The sequence below is a fragment of the Aethina tumida genome, chromosome 6, assembly GCF_024364675.1.
Source record: "Aethina tumida isolate Nest 87 chromosome 6, icAetTumi1.1, whole genome shotgun sequence".
Classification (NCBI taxonomy): Eukaryota; Metazoa; Arthropoda; class Insecta; order Coleoptera; family Nitidulidae; genus Aethina; species Aethina tumida.
The window spans coordinates 167888-188333 of NC_065440.1; the positions used below are offsets into that span (position 1 = coordinate 167888).

Consider the following 20446-nt stretch of genomic DNA (forward strand, 5'->3'; position numbering starts at 1 on the left):
TAAATTTACGGTATTACAGGACTAATATGTACACAAATTTTCAAAGAAAATAAAATAAATAGATTACAGTTACACGTAATAGTTTTAATTTAATTTAATTTAATTTAATTTAATTTAATTTAATTTAATTTAATTTAATTTAATTTAATTTAATTTAATTTAATTTAATTTAATCTAATTTAATTTAATTTAATTTAATTTAATTTAATAATAATATTAATGAATAATAAATTTTCATATGTAGGTGTCGGTCGAATGTGAGCACAGACGGGCGTAAAAGCAAACGCAAACGTACAGGGACAAAATGGGAGATAGTTTATATTTAATAAGAGTCTCTAGCAGTCGACGCTGGGCGGCGGCCGTATGTGGACGTGCGGACGCGCGAGAGATCTGTCTGTCCGTCTACCTACTAACTGAAATCGATATTCGTCGATTTGCAACGGGATGCTTTCGCTTGAAACCCGTTCGGAAACTGACAAAATTAATAATCGATAATTGACAATTGACTGTAATTATAAATAAATAATCTCAAAATGTTGAAATTGAATTAAGAAACGGTCATCCGAGTTCACCCATTCTCTCACTCACTCGCTCACTCACACACTCATTCATTCATACATTCATTCATCCATCCATTCATTCATTGACATACTCACACAAACCATTTGTGTTGTTGTTGTTTAGGTATAAAAACGTGATGGAGACGAATGTAAATGTTATTTAGACGAATTTTTCGACAAAAAATGGAAGTATGACGCGCATCCACCATTTATCGACTTTTTATATTTTTTTTGTTAATAAAATATTTCTAAAAATTACATCAATTAAGAAAAATACAAGGAGAAATCAGCAAAAAGGCAACAGCACGCGGTATTCCCAAGCGGTCACCCATCCAAGTACTAACCGCGCCCGACGTTGCTTGACTTCAGTGATTGGACGAGAACTGGTATTTTCAACGTGGTATGGCCGTTGCCGACAGTTTTTCATTCTCAAATTGTTCAAGAGCAACGCATATTATCGGTTGGACGTCAATTTTAAGGTTATCAGGATGATTTCAGAGGACCATAAAGTGTGCAGGGTTTTAGTCAGTTTGTCGTAAGTATAATAATTAAAATAAATTATTGTTTTCATTATTATTCATATTGTTGTTATTTTTATTGTTCTTCTTCTTTTTACTATTATTATTATTATTTAATTACTATTATTATTATTTAATTATTATAATTATTATTATTATTATTATTTAATTATTATTATTTCATTATTATTATTATTATTATTATTATTATTATTATTATTATTATTATTATTATTATTATTATTATTATTATTATTATTATTATTATTATTATTATTATTTAATTATTCTTATTACTATTGTTGTTGTTATTATTGTTATTGACATTATTATTAATGACATTAATATTTTCATTATTGTTTTTATTGTTGTTAGTTTCAATAAATTTTCGTCGGTACGTGTGTATCCTCGATTACCTGTTTGCTCAATGAAGCATTCATGCGTAAAAATCTACCTGAAACTGTAACTGCTCACCTATAAATAACGTTCATTACTGCCGTTGATCAGTATATTAGGTATCGTTCAACCATGCCGTTCGTTACGTCGCTATTCCATTACTGCAAAACCATTTTCTTTTTCTATCCGACCGTCTGTGACGATAATGTCGATAACGTCGATAGGAAATCAACTAAACGCACCAGAGAGAATTATAGAGACGACGACGATGTCAATTTTACAAACAGCGGTGTGGTTAAAAAATTAAAATTAACACGAGACATGGGCACATCGACCGAATCGATGTCACCGAACGCTAAAGTAACGACCGTACCTGCTTCAGACGCACCCACTCCGACTCTGTCTGTTTCCCCGGAACCAGTCATCGCTAATAAAATTACGATATCTGAAACAACAACAACAACAACAACAACAACAACAACAAACACGAGCAACGAAATCGCAATATTCCCTTCGGATTTGACTCCTATTCAGCCGGTTTCTAGCCTAAAGGGAAAACAGGCGGTGGAGACGGTAAGAAAAGAGGAAGTACATATTAAAAAGATTGTCGTCGTTCTCGATTCTTATCGTCCGACATCTAGAAGAAGAATTTTGAAACCAAGCAGACGCATCGTTAGGAAACTATTCGACGATGTATCCGCCGATCTACCGGTGCCGGTTGAAAAAACAACAACAACAACAACAACAACAACAACAACAGTTTCCGTTCCGTTGATAGTGGAACCGACAAAAAGATATTCGTTGGCAGGACCGGTATTAAATTTACGGTATTACAGGACTAATATGTACACAAATTTTCAAAGAAAATAAAATAAATAGATTACAGTTACACGTAATAGTTTTAATTTAATTTAATTTAATTTAATTTAATTTAATTTAATTTAATTTAATTTAATTTAATAATAATAATATTAATGAATAATAAATTTTCATATGTAGGTGTCGGTCGAATGTGAGCACAGACGGGCGTAAAAGCAAACGCAAACGTACAGGGACAAAATGGGAGATAGTTTATATTTAATAAGAGTCTCTAGCAGTCGACGCTGGGCGGCGGCCGTATGTGGACGTGCGGACGCGCGAGAGATCTGTCTGTCCGTCTACCTACTAACTGAAATCGATATTCGTCGATTTGCAACGGGATGCTTTCGCTTGAAACCCGTTCGGAAACTGACAAAATTAATAATCGATAATTGACAATTGACTGTAATTATAAATAAATAATCTCAAAATGTTGAAATTGAATTAAGAAACGGTCATCCGAGTTCACCCATTCTCTCACTCACTCGCTCACTCACACACTCATTCATTCATACATTCATTCATCCATCCATTCATTCATTGACATACTCACACAAACCATTTGTGTTGTTGTTGTTTAGGTATAAAAACGTGACGGAGACGAATGTAAATGTTATTTAGACGAATTTTTCGACAAAAAATGGAAGTATGACGCGCATCCACCATTTATCGACTTTTTATATTTTTTTTGTTAATAAAATATTTCTAAAAATTACATCAACTAAGAAAAATACAAGGAGAAATCAGCAACAGCACGCGGTATTCCCAAGCGGTCACCCATCCAAGTACTAACCGCGCCCGACGTTGCTTGACTTCAGTGATCGGACGAGAACTGGTATTTTCAACGTGGTATGGCCGTTGCCGACAGTTTTTCATTCTCAAATTGTTCAAGAGCAACGCATATTATCGGTTGGACGTCAATTTTAAGGTTATCAGGATGATTTCAGAGGACCATAAAGTGTGCAGGGTTTTAGTCAGTTTGTCGTAAGTATAATAATTAAAATAAATTATTGTTTTCATTATTATTCATATTGTTGTTATTTTTATTGTTCTTCTTCTTTTTACTATTATTATTATTATTTAATTACTATTATTATTATTTAATTATTATAATTATTATTATTATTATTATTTAATTATTATTATTTCATTATTATTATTATTATTATTATTATTATTATTATTATTATTATTATTATTATTTAATTATTCTTATTACTATTGTTGTTGTTATTATTGTTATTGCCATTATTATTAATGACATTAATATTTTCATTATTGTTTTTATTGTTGTTAGTTTCAATAAATTTTCGTCGGTACGTGTGTATCCTCGATTACCTGTTTGCTCAATGAAGCATTCATGCGTAAAAATCTACCTGAAACTGTAACTGCTCACCTATAAATAACGTTCATTACTGCCGTTGATCAGTATATTAGGTATCGTTCAACCATGCCGTTCGTTACGTCGCTATTCCATTACTGCAAAACCATTTTCTTTTTCTATCCGACCGTCTGTGACGATAATGTCGATAACGTCGATAGGAAATCAACTAAACGCACCAGAGAGAATTATAGAGACGACGACGATGTCAATTTTACAAACAGCGGTGTGGTTAAAAAATTAAAATTAACACGAGACATGGGCACATCGACCGAATCGATGTCACCGAACGCTAAAGTAACGACCGTACCTGCTTCAGACGCACCCACTCCGACTCTGTCTGTTTCCCCGGAACCAGTCATCGCTAATAAAATTACAATATCTGAAACATCAACAACAACAACAACAACAACAACAAACACGAGCAACGAAATCGCAATATTCCCTTCGGATTTGACTCCTATTCAGCCGGTTTCTAGCCTAAAGGGAAAACAGGCGGTGGAGACGGTAAGAAAAGAGGAAGTACATATTAAAAAGATTGTCGTCGTTCTCGATTCTTATCGTCCGACACCTAGAAGAAGAATTTTGAAACCAAGCAGACGCATCGTTAGGAAACTATTCGACGATGTATCCGCCGATCTACCGGTGCCGGTTGAAAAAACAACAACAACAACAACAACAACAACAACAACAGTTTCCGTTCCGTTGATAGTGGAACCGACAAAAAGATATTCGTTGGCAGGACCGGTATTAAATTTACGGTATTACAGGACTAATATGTACACAAATTTTCAAAGAAAATAAAATAAATAGATTACAGTTACACGTAATAGTTTTAATTTAATTTAATTTAATTTAATTTAATTTAATTTAATTTAATAATAATAATATTAATGAATAATAAATTTTCATATGTAGGTGTCGGTCGAATGTGAGCACAGACGGGCGTAAAAGCAAACGCAAACGTACACGGACAAAATGGGAGATAGTTTATATTTAATAAGAGTCTCTAGCAGTCGACGCTGGGCGGCGGCCGTATGTGGACGTGCGGACGCGCGAGAGATCTGTCTGTCCGTCTACCTACTAACTGAAATCGATATTCGTCGATTTGCAACGGGATGCTTTCGCTTGAAACCCGTTCGGAAACTGACAAAATTAATAATCGATAATTGACAATTGACTGTAATTATAAATAAATAATCTCAAAATGTTGAAATTGAATTAAGAAACGGTCATCCGAGTTCACCCATTCTCTCACTCACTCGCTCACTCACACACTCATTCATTCATACATTCATTCATCCATCCATTCATTCATTGACATACTCACACAAACCATTTGTGTTGTTGTTGTTTAGGTATAAAAACGTGACGGAGACGAATGTAAATGTTATTTAGACGAATTTTTCGACAAAAAATGGAAGTATGACGCGCATCCACCATTTATCGACTTTTTATATTTTTTTTGTTAATAAAATATTTCTAAAAATTACATCAACTAAGAAAAATACAAGGAGAAATCAGCAAAAAGGCAACAGCACGCGGTATTCCCAAGCGGTCACCCATCCAAGTACTAACCGCGCCCGACGTTGCTTGACTTCAGTGATCGGACGAGAACTGGTATTTTCAACGTGGTATGGCCGTTGCCGACAGTTTTTCGTTCTCAAATTGTTCAAGAGCAACGCATATTATCGGTTGGACGTCAATTTTAAGGTTATCAGGATGATTTCAGAGGACCATAAAGTGTGCAGGATTTTAGTCAGTTTGTCGTAAGAATAATAATTAAAATAAATTATTGTTTTCATTATTATTCATATTGTTGTTATTTTTATTGTTCTTCTTCTTTTTACTATTATTATTATTATTTAATTACTATTATTATTATTTAATTATTATTATTTCATTATTATTATTATTATTATTATTATTATTATTATTATTATTTAATTATTCTTATTACTATTGTTGTTGTTATTATTGTTATTGACATTATTATTAATGACATTAATATTTTCATTATTGTTTTTATTGTTGTTAGTTTCAATAAATTTTCGTCGGTACGTGTGTATCCTCGATTACCTGTTTGCTCAATGAAGCATTCATGCGTAAAAATCTACCTGAAACTGTAACTGCTCACCTATAAATAACGTTCATTACTGCCGTTGATCAGTATATTAGGTATCGTTCAACCATGCCGTTCGTTACGTCGCTATTCCATTACTGCAAAACCATTTTCTTTTTCTATCCGACCGTCTGTGACGATAATGTCGATAACGTCGATAGGAAATCAACTAAACGCACCAGAGAGAATTATAGAGACGACGACGATGTCAATTTTACAAACAGCGGTGTGGTTAAAAAATTAAAATTAACACGAGACATGGGCACATCGACCGAATCGATGTCACCGAACGCTAAAGTAACGACCGTACCTGCTTCAGACGCACCCACTCCGACTCTGTCTGTTTCCCCGGAACCAGTCATCGCTAATAAAATTACGATATCTGAAACAACAACAACAACAACAACAACAACAACAAACACGAGCAACGAAATCGCAATATTCCCTTCGGATTTGACTCCTATTCAGCCGGTTTCTAGCCTAAAGGGAAAACAGGCGGTGGAGACGGTAAGAAAAGAGGAAGTACATATTAAAAAGATTGTCGTCGTTCTCGATTCTTATCGTCCGACACCTAGAAGAAGAATTTTGAAACCAAGCAGACGCATCGTTAGGAAACTATTCGACGATGTATCCGCCGATCTACCGGTGCCGGTTGAAAAAACAACAACAACAACAACAACAACAACAGTTTCCGTTCCGTTGATAGTGGAACCGACAAAAAGATATTCGTTGGCAGGACCGGTATTAAATTTACGGTATTACAGGACTAATATGTACACAAATTTTCAAAGAAAATAAAATAAATAGATTACAGTTACACGTAATAGTTTTAATTTAATTTAATTTAATTTAATTTAATTTAATTTAATTTAATTTAATTTAATTTAATTTAATTTAATTTAATTTAATTTAATAATAATAATATTAATGAATAATAAATTTTCATATGTAGGTGTCGGTCGAATGTGAGCACAGACGGGCGTAAAAGCAAACGCAAACGTACAGGGACAAAATGGGAGATAGTTTATATTTAATAAGAGTCTCTAGCAGTCGACGCTGGGCGGCGGCCGTATGTGGACGTGCGGACGCGCGAGAGATCTGTCTGTCCGTCTACCTACTAACTGAAATCGATATTCGTCGATTTGCAACGGGATGCTTTCGCTTGAAACCCGTTCGGAAACTGACAAAATTAATAATCGATAATTGACAATTGACTGTAATTATAAATAAATAATCTCAAAATGTTGAAATTGAATTAAGAAACGGTCATCCGAGTTCACCCATTCTCTCACTCACTCGCTCACTCACACACTCATTCATTCATACATTCATTCATCCATCCATTCATTCATTGACATACTCACACAAACCATTTGTGTTGTTGTTGTTTAGGTATAAAAACGTGATGGAGACGAATGTAAATGTTATTTAGACGAATTTTTCGACAAAAAATGGAAGTATGACGCGCATCCACCATTTATCGACTTTTTATATTTTTTTTGTTAATAAAATATTTCTAAAAATTACATCAATTAAGAAAAATACAAGGAGAAATCAGCAAAAAGGCAACAGCACGCGGTATTCCCAAGCGGTCACCCATCCAAGTACTAACCGCGCCCGACGTTGCTTGACTTCAGTGATCGGACGAGAACTGGTATTTTCAACGTGGTATGGCCGTTGCCGACAGTTTTTCATTCTCAAATTGTTCAAGAGCAACGCATATTATCGGTTGGACGTCAATTTTAAGGTTATCAGGATGATTTCAGAGGACCATAAAGTGTGCAGGGTTTTAGTCAGTTTGTCGTAAGTATAATAATTAAAATAAATTATTGTTTTCATTATTATTCATATTGTTGTTATTTTTATTGTTCTTCTTCTTTTTACTATTATTATTATTATTTAATTACTATTATTATTATTTAATTATTATAATTATTATTATTATTATTATTTAATTATTATTATTTCATTATTATTATTATTATTATTATTATTATTATTATTATTATTATTATTATTATTATTATTATTTAATTATTCTTATTACTATTGTTGTTGTTATTATTGTTATTGACATTATTATTAATGACATTAATATTTTCATTATTGTTTTTATTGTTGTTAGTTTCAATAAATTTTCGTCGGTACGTGTGTATCCTCGATTACCTGTTTGCTCAATGAAGCATTCATGCGTAAAAATCTACCTGAAACTGTAACTGCTCACCTATAAATAACGTTCATTACTGCCGTTGATCAGTATATTAGGTATCGTTCAACCATGACGTTCGTTACGTCGCTATTCCATTACTGCAAAACCATTTTCTTTTTCTATCCGACCGTCTGTGACGATAATGTCGATAACGTCGATAGGAAATCAACTAAACGCACCAGAGAGAATTATAGAGACGACGACGATGTCAATTTTACAAACAGCGGTGTGGTTAAAAAATTAAAATTAACACGAGACATGGGCACATCGACCGAATCGATGTCACCGAACGCTAAAGTAACGACCGCACCTGCTTCAGACGCACCCACTCCGACTCTGTCTGTTTCCCCGGAACCAGTCATCGCTAATAAAATTACAATATCTGAAACATCAACAACAACAACAACAACAACAACAAACACGAGCAACGAAATCGCAATATTCCCTTCGGATTTGACTCCTATTCAGCCGGTTTCTAGCCTAAAGGGAAAACAGGCGGTGGAGACGGTAAGAAAAGAGGAAGTACATATTAAAAAGAATGTTGTCGTTCTCGATTCTTATCGTCCGACACCTAGAAGAAGAATTTTGAAACCAAGCAGACGCATCGTTAGGAAACTATTCGACGATGTATCCGCCGATCTACCGGTGCCGGTTGAAAAAACAACAACAACAACAACAACAACAACAACAGTTTCCGTTCCGTTGATAGTGGAACCGACAAAAAGATATTCGTTGGCAGGACCGGTATTAAATTTACGGTATTACAGGACTAATATGTACACAAATTTTCAAAGAAAATAAAATAAATAGATTACAGTTACACGTAATAGTTTTAATTTAATTTAAATTAATTTAATTTAATTTAATTTAATTTAATTTAATTTAATTTAATTTAATTTAATTTAATTTAATTTAATTTAATTTAATTTAATTTAATTTAATTTAATTTAATTTAATTTAATTTAATTTAATTTAATTTAATTTAATTTAATTTAATTTAATTTAATTTAATTTAATTTAATTTAATTTAATTTAATTTAATTTAATTTAATTTAATTTAATTTAATTTAATTTAATTTAATTTAATTTAATTTAATTTAATTTAATTTAATTTAATTTAATTTAATTTAATTTAATTTAATTTAATTTAATTTAATTTAATTTAATTTAATTTAATTTAATTTAATTTAATTTAATTTAATAATAATAATATTAATGAATAATAAATTTTCATATGTAGGTGTCGGTCGAATGTGAGCACAGACGGGCGTAAAAGCAAACGCAAACGTACACGGACAAAATGGGAGATAGTTTATATTTAATAAGAGTCTCTAGCAGTCGACGCTGGGCGGCGGCCGTATGTGGACGTGCGGACGCGCGAGAGATCTGTCTGTCCGTCTACCTACTAACTGAAATCGATATTCGTCGATTTGCAACGGGATGCTTTCGCTTGAAACCCGTTCGGAAACTGACAAAATTAATAATCGATAATTGACAATTGACTGTAATTATAAATAAATAATCTCAAAATGTTGAAATTGAATTAAGAAACGGTCATCCGAGTTCACCCATTCTCTCACTCACTCGCTCACTCACACACTCATTCATTCATACATTCATTCATCCATCCATTCATTCATTGACATACTCACACAAACCATTTGTGTTGTTGTTGTTTAGGTATAAAAACGTGATGGAGACGAATGTAAATGTTATTTAGACGAATTTTTCGACAAAAAATGGAAGTATGACGCGCATCCACCATTTATCGACTTTTTATATTTTTTTTGTTAATAAAATATTTCTAAAAATTACATCAATTAAGAAAAATACAAGGAGAAATCAGCAAAAAGGCAACAGCACGCGGTATTCCCAAGCGGTCACCCATCCAAGTACTAACCGCGCCCGACGTTGCTTGACTTCAGTGATCGGACGAGAACTGGTATTTTCAACGTGGTATGGCCGTTGCCGACAGTTTTTCATTCTCAAATTGTTCAAGAGCAACGCATATTATCGGTTGGACGTCAATTTTAAGGTTATCAGGATGATTTCAGAGGACCATAAAGTGTGCAGGGTTTTAGTCAGTTTGTCGTAAGTATAATAATTAAAATAAATTATTGTTTTCATTATTATTCATATTGTTGTTATTTTTATTGTTCTTCTTCTTTTTACTATTATTATTATTATTTAATTACTATTATTATTATTTAATTATTATAATTATTATTATTTAATTATTATAATTATTATTATTATTATTATTTAATTATTATTATTTCATTATTATTATTATTATTATTATTATTATTATTATTATTATTATTATTATTTAATTATTCTTATTACTATTGTTGTTGTTATTATTGTTATTGACATTATTATTAATGACATTAATATTTTCATTATTGTTTTTATTGTTGTTAGTTTCAATAAATTTTCGTCGGTACGTGTGTATCCTCGATTACCTGTTTGCTCAATGAAGCATTCATGCGTAAAAATCTACCTGAAACTGTAACTGCTCACCTATAAATAACGTTCATTACTGCCGTTGATCAGTATATTAGGTATCGTTCAACCATGCCGTTCGTTACGTCGCTATTCCATTACTGCAAAACCATTTTCTTTTTCTATCCGACCGTCTGTGACGATAATGTCGATAACGTCGATAGGAAATCAACTAAACGCACCAGAGAGAATTATAGAGACGACGACGATGTCAATTTTACAAACAGCGGTGTGGTTAAAAAATTAAAATTAACACGAGACATGGGCACATCGACCGAATCGATGTCACCGAACGCTAAAGTAACGACCGTACCTGCTTCAGACGCACCCACTCCGACTCTGTCTGTTTCCCCGGAACCAGTCATCGCTAATAAAATTACGATATCTGAAACAACAACAACAACAACAACAACAACAACAAACACGAGCAACGAAATCGCAATATTCCCTTCGGATTTGACTCCTATTCAGCCGGTTTCTAGCCTAAAGGGAAAACAGGCGGTGGAGACGGTAAGAAAAGAGGAAGTACATATTAAAAAGATTGTCGTCGTTCTCGATTCTTATCGTCCGACACCTAGAAGAAGAATTTTGAAACCAAGCAGACGCATCGTTAGGAAACTATTCGACGATGTATCCGCCGATCTACCGGTGCCGGTTGAAAAAACAACAACAACAACAACAACAACAACAACAACAGTTTCCGTTCCGTTGATAGTGGAACCGACAAAAAGATATTCGTTGGCAGGACCGGTATTAAATTTACGGTATTACAGGACTAATATGTACACAAATTTTCAAAGAAAATAAAATAAATAGATTACAGTTACACGTAATAGTTTTAATTTAATTTAATTTAATTTAATTTAATTTAATTTAATTTAATTTAATTTAATTTAATTTAATTTAATTTAATAATAATAATATTAATGAATAATAAATTTTCATATGTAGGTGTCGGTCGAATGTGAGCACAGACGGGCGTAAAAGCAAACGCAAACGTACAGGGACAAAATGGGAGATAGTTTATATTTAATAAGAGTCTCTAGCAGTCGACGCTGGGCGGCGGCCGTATGTGGACGTGCGGACGCGCGAGAGATCTGTCTGTCCGTCTACCTACTAACTGAAATCGATATTCGTCGATTTGCAACGGGATGCTTTCGCTTGAAACCCGTTCGGAAACTGACAAAATTAATAATCGATAATTGACAATTGACTGTAATTATAAATAAATAATCTCAAAATGTTGAAATTGAATTAAGAAACGGTCATCCGAGTTCACCCATTCTCTCACTCACTCGCTCACTCACACACTCATTCATTCATACATTCATTCATCCATCCATTCATTCATTGACATACTCACACAAACCATTTGTGTTGTTGTTGTTTAGGTATAAAAACGTGACGGAGACGAATGTAAATGTTATTTAGACGAATTTTTCGACAAAAAATGGAAGTATGACGCGCATCCACCATTTATCGACTTTTTATATTTTTTTTGTTAATAAAATATTTCTAAAAATTACATCAACTAAGAAAAATACAAGGAGAAATCAGCAAAAAGGCAACAGCACGCGGTATTCCCAAGCGGTCACCCATCCAAGTACTAACCGCGCCCGACGTTGCTTGACTTCAGTGATCGGACGAGAACTGGTATTTTCAACGTGGTATGGCCGTTGCCGACAGTTTTTCGTTCTCAAATTGTTCAAGAGCAACGCATATTATCGGTTGGACGTCAATTTTAAGGTTATCAGGATGATTTCAGAGGACCATAAAGTGTGCAGGATTTTAGTCAGTTTGTCGTAAGTATAATAATTAAAATAAATTATTGTTTTCATTATTATTCATATTGTTGTTATTTTTATTGTTCTTCTTCTTTTTACTATTATTATTATTATTTAATTACTATTATTATTATTTAATTATTATAATTATTATTATTATTATTATTTAATTATTATTATTTCATTATTATTATTATTATTATTATTATTATTATTATTATTATTATTATTATTATTATTATTATTATTATTATTATTATTATTATTATTATTATTATTATTATTATTATTATTATTATTTAATTATTCTTATTACTATTGTTGTTGTTATTATTGTTATTGACATTATTATTAATGACATTAATATTTTCATTATTGTTTTTATTGTTGTTAGTTTCAATAAATTTTCGTCGGTACGTGTGTATCCTCGATTACCTGTTTGCTCAATGAAGCATTCATGCGTAAAAATCTACCTGAAACTGTAACTGCTCACCTATAAATAACGTTCATTACTGCCGTTGATCAGTATATTAGGTATCGTTCAACCATGCCGTTCGTTACGTCGCTATTCCATTACTGCAAAACCATTTTCTTTTTCTATCCGACCGTCTGTGACGATAATGTCGATAACGTCGATAGGAAATCAACTAAACGCACCAGAGAGAATTATAGAGACGACGACGATGTCAATTTTACAAACAGCGGTGTGGTTAAAAAATTAAAATTAACACGAGACATGGGCACATCGACCGAATCGATGTCACCGAACGCTAAAGTAACGACCGTACCTGCTTCAGACGCACCCACTCCGACTCTGTCTGTTTCCCCGGAACCAGTCATCGCTAATAAAATTACGATATCTGAAACAACAACAACAACAACAACAACAACAACAAACACGAGCAACGAAATCGCAATATTCCCTTCGGATTTGACTCCTATTCAGCCGGTTTCTAGCCTAAAGGGAAAACAGGCGGTGGAGACGGTAAGAAAAGAGGAAGTACATATTAAAAAGATTGTCGTCGTTCTCGATTCTTATCGTCCGACACCTAGAAGAAGAATTTTGAAACCAAGCAGACGCATCGTTAGGAAACTATTCGACGATGTATCCGCCGATCTACCGGTGCCGGTTGAAAAAACAACAACAACAACAACAACAACAACAACAACAACAGTTTCCGTTCCGTTGATAGTGGAACCGACAAAAAGATATTCGTTGGCAGGACCGGTATTAAATTTACGGTATTACAGGACTAATATGTACACAAATTTTCAAAGAAAATAAAATAAATAGATTACAGTTACACGTAATAGTTTTAATTTAATTTAATTTAATTTAATTTAATTTAATTTAATTTAATTTAATTTAATTTAATTTAATAATAATAATATTAATGAATAATAAATTTTCATATGTAGGTGTCGGTCGAATGTGAGCACAGACGGGCGTAAAAGCAAACGCAAACGTACAGGGACAAAATGGGAGATAGTTTATATTTAATAAGAGTCTCTAGCAGTCGACGCTGGGCGGCGGCCGTATGTGGACGTGCGGACGCGCGAGAGATCTGTCTGTCCGTCTACCTACTAACTGAAATCGATATTCGTCGATTTGCAACGGGATGCTTTCGCTTGAAACCCGTTCGGAAACTGACAAAATTAATAATCGATAATTGACAATTGACTGTAATTATAAATAAATAATCTCAAAATGTTGAAATTGAATTAAGAAACGGTCATCCGAGTTCACCCATTCTCTCACTCACTCGCTCACTCACACACTCATTCATTCATACATTCATTCATCCATCCATTCATTCATTGACATACTCACACAAACCATTTGTGTTGTTGTTGTTTAGGTATAAAAACGTGACGGAGACGAATGTAAATGTTATTTAGACGAATTTTTCGACAAAAAATGGAAGTATGACGCGCATCCACCATTTATCGACTTTTTATATTTTTTTTGTTAATAAAATATTTCTAAAAATTACATCAACTAAGAAAAATACAAGGAGAAATCAGCAAAAAGGCAACAGCACGCGGTATTCCCAAGCGGTCACCCATCCAAGTACTAACCGCGCCCGACGTTGCTTGACTTCAGTGATCGGACGAGAACTGGTATTTTCAACGTGGTATGGCCGTTGCCGACAGTTTTTCGTTCTCAAATTGTTCAAGAGCAACGCATATTATCGGTTGGACGTCAATTTTAAGGTTATCAGGATGATTTCAGAGGACCATAAAGTGTGCAGGGTTTTAGTCAGTTTGTCGTAAGTATAATAATTAAAATAAATTATTGTTTTCATTATTATTCATATTGTTGTTATTTTTATTGTTCTTCTTCTTTTTACTATTATTATTATTATTTAATTACTATTATTATTATTTAATTATTATTATTTCATTATTATTATTATTATTATTATTATTATTATTATTATTATTATTTAATTATTCTTATTACTATTGTTGTTGTTATTATTGTTATTGACATTATTATTAATGACATTAATATTTTCATTATTGTTTTTATTGTTGTTAGTTTCAATAAATTTTCGTCGGTACGTGTGTATCCTCGATTACCTGTTTGCTCAATGAAGCATTCATGCGTAAAAATCTACCTGAAACTGTAACTGCTCACCTATAAATAACGTTCATTACTGCCGTTGATCAGTATATTAGGTATCGTTCAACCATGCCGTTCGTTACGTCGCTATTCCATTACTGCAAAACCATTTTCTTTTTCTATCCGACCGTCTGTGACGATAATGTCGATAACGTCGATAGGAAATCAACTAAACGCACCAGAGAGAATTATAGAGACGACGACGATGTCAATTTTACAAACAGCGGTGTGGTTAAAAAATTAAAATTAACACGAGACATGGGCACATCGACCGAATCGATGTCACCGAACGCTAAAGTAACGACCGTACCTGCTTCAGACGCACCCACTCCGACTCTGTCTGTTTCCCCGGAACCAGTCATCGCTAATAAAATTACGATATCTGAAACAACAACAACAACAACAACAACAACAAACACGAGCAACGAAATCGCAATATTCCCTTCGGATTTGACTCCTATTCAGCCGGTTTCTAGCCTAAAGGGAAAACAGGCGGTGGAGACGGTAAGAAAAGAGGAAGTACATATTAAAAAGAATGTCGTCGTTCTCGTTTCTTATCGTCCGACACCTAGAAGAAGAATTTTGAAACCAAGCAGACGCATCGTTAGGAAACTATTCGACGATGTATCCGCCGATCTACCGGTGCCGGTTGAAAAAACAACAACAACAACAACAACAACAACAACAGTTTCCGTTCCGTTGATAGTGGAACCGACAAAAAGATATTCGTTGGCAGGACCGGTATTAAATTTACGGTATTACAGGACTAATATGTACACAAATTTTCAAAGAAAATAAAATAAATAGATTACAGTTACACGTAATAGTTTTAATTTAATTTAATTTAATTTAATTTAATTTAATTTAATTTAATGTAATAATAATTTTCATATGTAGGTGTCGGTCGAATGTGAGCACAGACGGGCGTAAAAGCAAACGCAAACGTACACGGACAAAATGGGAGATAGTTTATATTTAATAAGAGTCTCTAGCAGTCGACGCTGGGCGGCGGCCGTATGTGGACGTGCGGACGCGCGAGAGATCTGTCTGTCCGTCTACCTACTAACTGAAATCGATATTCGTCGATTTGCAACGGGATGCTTTCGCTTGAAACCCGTTCGGAAACTGACAAAATTAATAATCGATAATTGACAATTGACTGTAATTATAAATAAATAATCTCAAAATGTTGAAATTGAATTAAGAAACGGTCATCCGAGTTCACCCATTCTCTCACTCACTCGCTCACTCACATACTCATTCATTCATACATTCATTCATCCATCCATTCATTCATTGACATACTCACACAAACCATTTGTGTTGTTGTTGTTTAGGTATAAAAACGTGACGGAGACGAATGTAAATGTTATTTAGACGAATTTTTCGACAAAAAATGGAAGTATGACGCGCATCCACCATTTATCGACTTTTTATATTTTTTTTGTTAATAAAATATTTCTAAAAATTACATCAACTAAGAAAAATACAAGGAGAAATCAGCAAAAAGGCAACAGCACGCGGTATTCCCAAGCGGTCACCCATCCAAGTACTAACCGCGCCCGACGTTGCTTGACTTCAGTGATCGGACGAGAACTGGTATTTTCAACGTGGTATGGCCGTTGCCGACAGTTTTTCGTTCTCAAATTGTTCAAGAGCAACGCATATTATCGGTTGGACGTCAATTTTAAGGTTATCAGGATGATTTCAGAGGACCATAAAGTGTGCAGGATTTTAGTCAGTTTGTCGTAAGTATAATAATTAAAATAAATTATTGTTTTCATTATTATTCATATTGTTGTTATTTTTATTGTTCTTCTTCTTTTTACTATTATTATTATTATTTAATTACTATTATTATTATTTAATTATTATTATTTCATTATTATTATTATTATTATTATTATTATTATTATTATTATTTAATTATTCTTATTACTATTGTTGTTGTTATTATTGTTATTGACATTATTATTAATGACATTAATATTTTCATTATTGTTTTTATTGTTGTTAGTTTCAATAAATTTTCGTCGGTACGTGTGTATCCTCGATTACCTGTTTGCTCAATGAAGCATTCATGCGTAAAAATCTACCTGAAACTGTAACTGCTCACCTATAAATAACGTTCATTACTGCCGTTGATCAGTATATTAGGTATCGTTCAACCATGCCGTTCGTTACGTCGCTATTCCATTACTGCAAAACCATTTTCTTTTTCTATCCGACCGTCTGTGACGATAATGTCGATAACGTCGATAGGAAATCAACTAAACGCACCAGAGAGAATTATAGAGACGACGACGATGTCAATTTTACAAACAGCGGTGTGGTTAAAAAATTAAAATTAACACGAGACATGGGCACATCGACCGAATCGATGTCACCGAACGCTAAAGTAACGACCGTACCTGCTTCAGACGCACCCACTCCGACTCTGTCTGTTTCCCCGGAACCAGTCATCGCTAATAAAATTACGATATCTGAAACAACAACAACAACAACAACAACAACAAACACGAGCAACGAAATCGCAATATTCCCTTCGGATTTGACTCCTATTCAGCCGGTTTCTAGCCTAAAGGGAAAACAGGCGGTGGAGACGGTAAGAAAAGAGGAAGTACATATTAAAAAGAATGTCGTCGTTCTCGATTCTTATCGTCCGACACCTAGAAGAAGAATTTTGAAACCAAGCAGACGCATCGTTAGGAAACTATTCGACGATGTATCCGCCGATCTACCGGTGCCGGTTGAAAAAACAACAACAACAACAACAACAGTTTCCGTTCCGTTGATAGTGGAACCGACAAAAAGATATTCGTTGGCAGGACCGGTATTAAATTTACGGTATTACAGGACTAATATGTACACAAATTTTCAAAGAAAATAAAATAAATAGATTACAGTTACACGTAATAGTTTTAATTTAATTTAATTTAATTTAATTTAATTTAATTTAATTTAATAATAATAATATTAATGAATAATAAATTTTCATATGTAGGTGTCGGTCGAATGTGAGCACAGACGGGCGTAAAAGCAAACGCAAACGTACACGGACAAAATGGGAGATAGTTTATATTTAATAAGAGTCTCTAGCAGTCGACGCTGGGCGGCGGCCGTATGTGGACGTGCGGACGCGCGAGAGATCTGTCTGTCCGTCTACCTACTAACTGAAATCGATATTCGTCGATTTGCAACGGGATGCTTTCGCTTGAAACCCGTTCGGAAACTGACAAAATTAATAATCGATAATTGACAATTGACTGTAATTATAAATAAATAATCTCAAAATGTTGAAATTGAATTAAGAAACGGTCATCCGAGTTCACCCATTCTCTCACTCACTCGCTCACTCACACACTCATTCATTCATACATTCATTCATCCATCCATTCATTCATTGACATACTCACACAAACCATTTGTGTTGTTGTTGTTTAGGTATAAAAACGTGACGGAGACGAATGTAAATGTTATTTAGACGAATTTTTCGACAAAAAATGGAAGTATGACGCGCATCCACCATTTATCGACTTTTTATATTTTTTTTGTTAATAAAATATTTCTAAAAATTACATCAACTAAGAAAAATACAAGGAGAAATCAGCAAAAAGGCAACAGCACGCGGTATTCCCAAGCGGTCACCCATCCAAGTACTAACCGCGCCCGACGTTGCTTGACTTCAGTGATCGGACGAGAACTGGTATTTTCAACGTGGTATGGCCGTTGCCGACAGTTTTTCGTTCTCAAATTGTTCAAGAGCAACGCATATTATCGGTTGGACGTCAATTTTAAGGTTATCAGGATGATTTCAGAGGACCATAAAGTGTGCAGGATTTTAGTCAGTTTGTCGTAAGTATAATAATTAAAATAAATTATTGTTTTCATTATTATTCATATTGTTGTTATTTTTATTGTTCTTCTTCTTTTTACTATTATTATTATTATTTAATTACTATTATTATTATTTAATTATTATTATTTCATTATTATTATTATTATTATTATTATTATTATTATTTAATTATTCTTATTACTATTGTTGTTGTTATTATTGTTATTGACATTATTATTAATGACATTAATATTTTCATTATTGTTTTTATTGTTGTTAGTTTCAATAAATTTTCGTCGGTACGTGTGTATCCTCGATTACCTGTTTGCTCAATGAAGCATTCATGCGTAAAAATCTACCTGAAACTGTAACTGCTCACCTATAAATAACGTTCATTACTGCCGTTGATCAGTATATTAGGTATCGTTCAACCATGCCGTTCGTTACGTCGCTATTCCATTACTGCAAAACCATTTTCTTTTTCTATCCGACCGTCTGTGACGATAATGTCGATAACGTCGATAGGAAATCAACTAAACGCACCAGAGAGAATTATAGAGACGACGACGATGTCAATTTTACAAACAGCGGTGTGGTTAAAAAATTAAAATTAACACGAGACATGGGCACATCGACCGAATCGATGTCACCGAACGCTAAAGTAACGACCGTACCTGCTTCAGACGCACCCACTCCGACTCTGTCTGTTTCCCCGGAACCAGTCATCGCTAATAAAATTACGATATCTGAAACAACAACAACAACAACAACAACAACAAACACGAGCAACGAAATCGCAATATTCCCTTCGGATTTGACTCCTATTCAGCCGGTTTCTAGCCTAAAGGGAAAACAGGCGGTGGAGACGGTAAGAAAAGAGGAAGTACATATTAAAAAGAATGTCGTCGTTCTCGATTCTTATCGTCCGACACCTAGAAGAAGAATTTTGAAACCAAGCAGACGCATCGTTAGGAAACTATTCGACGATGTATCCGCCGATCTACCGGTGCCGGTTGAAAAAACAACAACAACAACAACAACAACAACAACAACAACAACAACAGTTTCCGTTCCGTTGATAGTGGAACCGACAAAAAGATATTCGTTGGCAGGACCGGTATTAAATTTACGGTATTACAGGACTAATATGTACACAAATTTTCAAAGAAAATAAAATAAATAGATTACAGTTACACGTAATAGTTTTAATTTAATTTAATTTAATTTAATTTAATTTAATTTAATTTAATTTAATTTAATTTAATTTAATTTAATTTAATAATAATAATATTAATGAATAATAAATTTTCATATGTAGGTGTCGGTCGAATGTGAGCACAGACGGGCGTAAAAGCAAACGCAAACGTACACGGACAAAATGGGAGATAGTTTATATTTAATAAGAGTCTCTAGCAGTCGACGCTGGGCGGCGGCCGTATGTGGACGTGCGGACGCGCGAGAGATCTGTCTGTCCGTCTACCTACTAACTGAAATCGATATTCGTCGATTTGCAACGGGATGCTTTCGCTTGAAACCCGTTCGGAAACTGACAAAATTAATAATCGATAATTGACAATTGACTGTAATTATAAATAAATAATCTCAAAATGTTGAAATTGAATTAAGAAACGGTCATCCGAGTTCACCCA

At 33.6% G+C, this 20446-nt stretch overlaps 9 non-coding genes across 9 annotated transcripts; all 9 read right to left on the reverse strand.

Annotated features, from left to right (window-relative positions):
* Positions 1-855: 855 nt before the first annotated feature.
* On the reverse strand, positions 856-974 carry LOC126266102 (5S ribosomal RNA). The gene has a single exon (XR_007548577.1). It is a non-coding gene; the product is annotated as a 5S ribosomal RNA (ribosomal RNA).
* Positions 975-3076: 2102 nt separating this feature from the next.
* LOC126266090 (5S ribosomal RNA) lies at positions 3077-3195 on the reverse strand. The gene has a single exon (XR_007548565.1). It is a non-coding gene; the product is annotated as a 5S ribosomal RNA (ribosomal RNA).
* A 2047-nt stretch (positions 3196-5242) lies between these two features.
* On the reverse strand, positions 5243-5361 carry LOC126266151 (5S ribosomal RNA). Its single transcript, XR_007548625.1, has one exon. It is a non-coding gene; the product is annotated as a 5S ribosomal RNA (ribosomal RNA).
* A 2037-nt stretch (positions 5362-7398) lies between these two features.
* On the reverse strand, positions 7399-7517 carry LOC126266152 (5S ribosomal RNA). Its single transcript, XR_007548626.1, has one exon. It is a non-coding gene; the product is annotated as a 5S ribosomal RNA (ribosomal RNA).
* A 2378-nt stretch (positions 7518-9895) lies between these two features.
* On the reverse strand, positions 9896-10014 carry LOC126266154 (5S ribosomal RNA). Its single transcript, XR_007548628.1, has one exon. It is a non-coding gene; the product is annotated as a 5S ribosomal RNA (ribosomal RNA).
* Positions 10015-12111: 2097 nt separating this feature from the next.
* LOC126266155 (5S ribosomal RNA) lies at positions 12112-12230 on the reverse strand. The gene has a single exon (XR_007548629.1). It is a non-coding gene; the product is annotated as a 5S ribosomal RNA (ribosomal RNA).
* A 2133-nt stretch (positions 12231-14363) lies between these two features.
* Positions 14364-14482, reverse strand: LOC126266156 (5S ribosomal RNA). Its single transcript, XR_007548630.1, has one exon. It is a non-coding gene; the product is annotated as a 5S ribosomal RNA (ribosomal RNA).
* Positions 14483-16467: 1985 nt separating this feature from the next.
* LOC126266157 (5S ribosomal RNA) lies at positions 16468-16586 on the reverse strand. The gene has a single exon (XR_007548631.1). It is a non-coding gene; the product is annotated as a 5S ribosomal RNA (ribosomal RNA).
* A 1988-nt stretch (positions 16587-18574) lies between these two features.
* On the reverse strand, positions 18575-18693 carry LOC126266158 (5S ribosomal RNA). Its single transcript, XR_007548632.1, has one exon. It is a non-coding gene; the product is annotated as a 5S ribosomal RNA (ribosomal RNA).
* Between the last annotated feature and the right edge of the window lie 1753 nt (positions 18694-20446).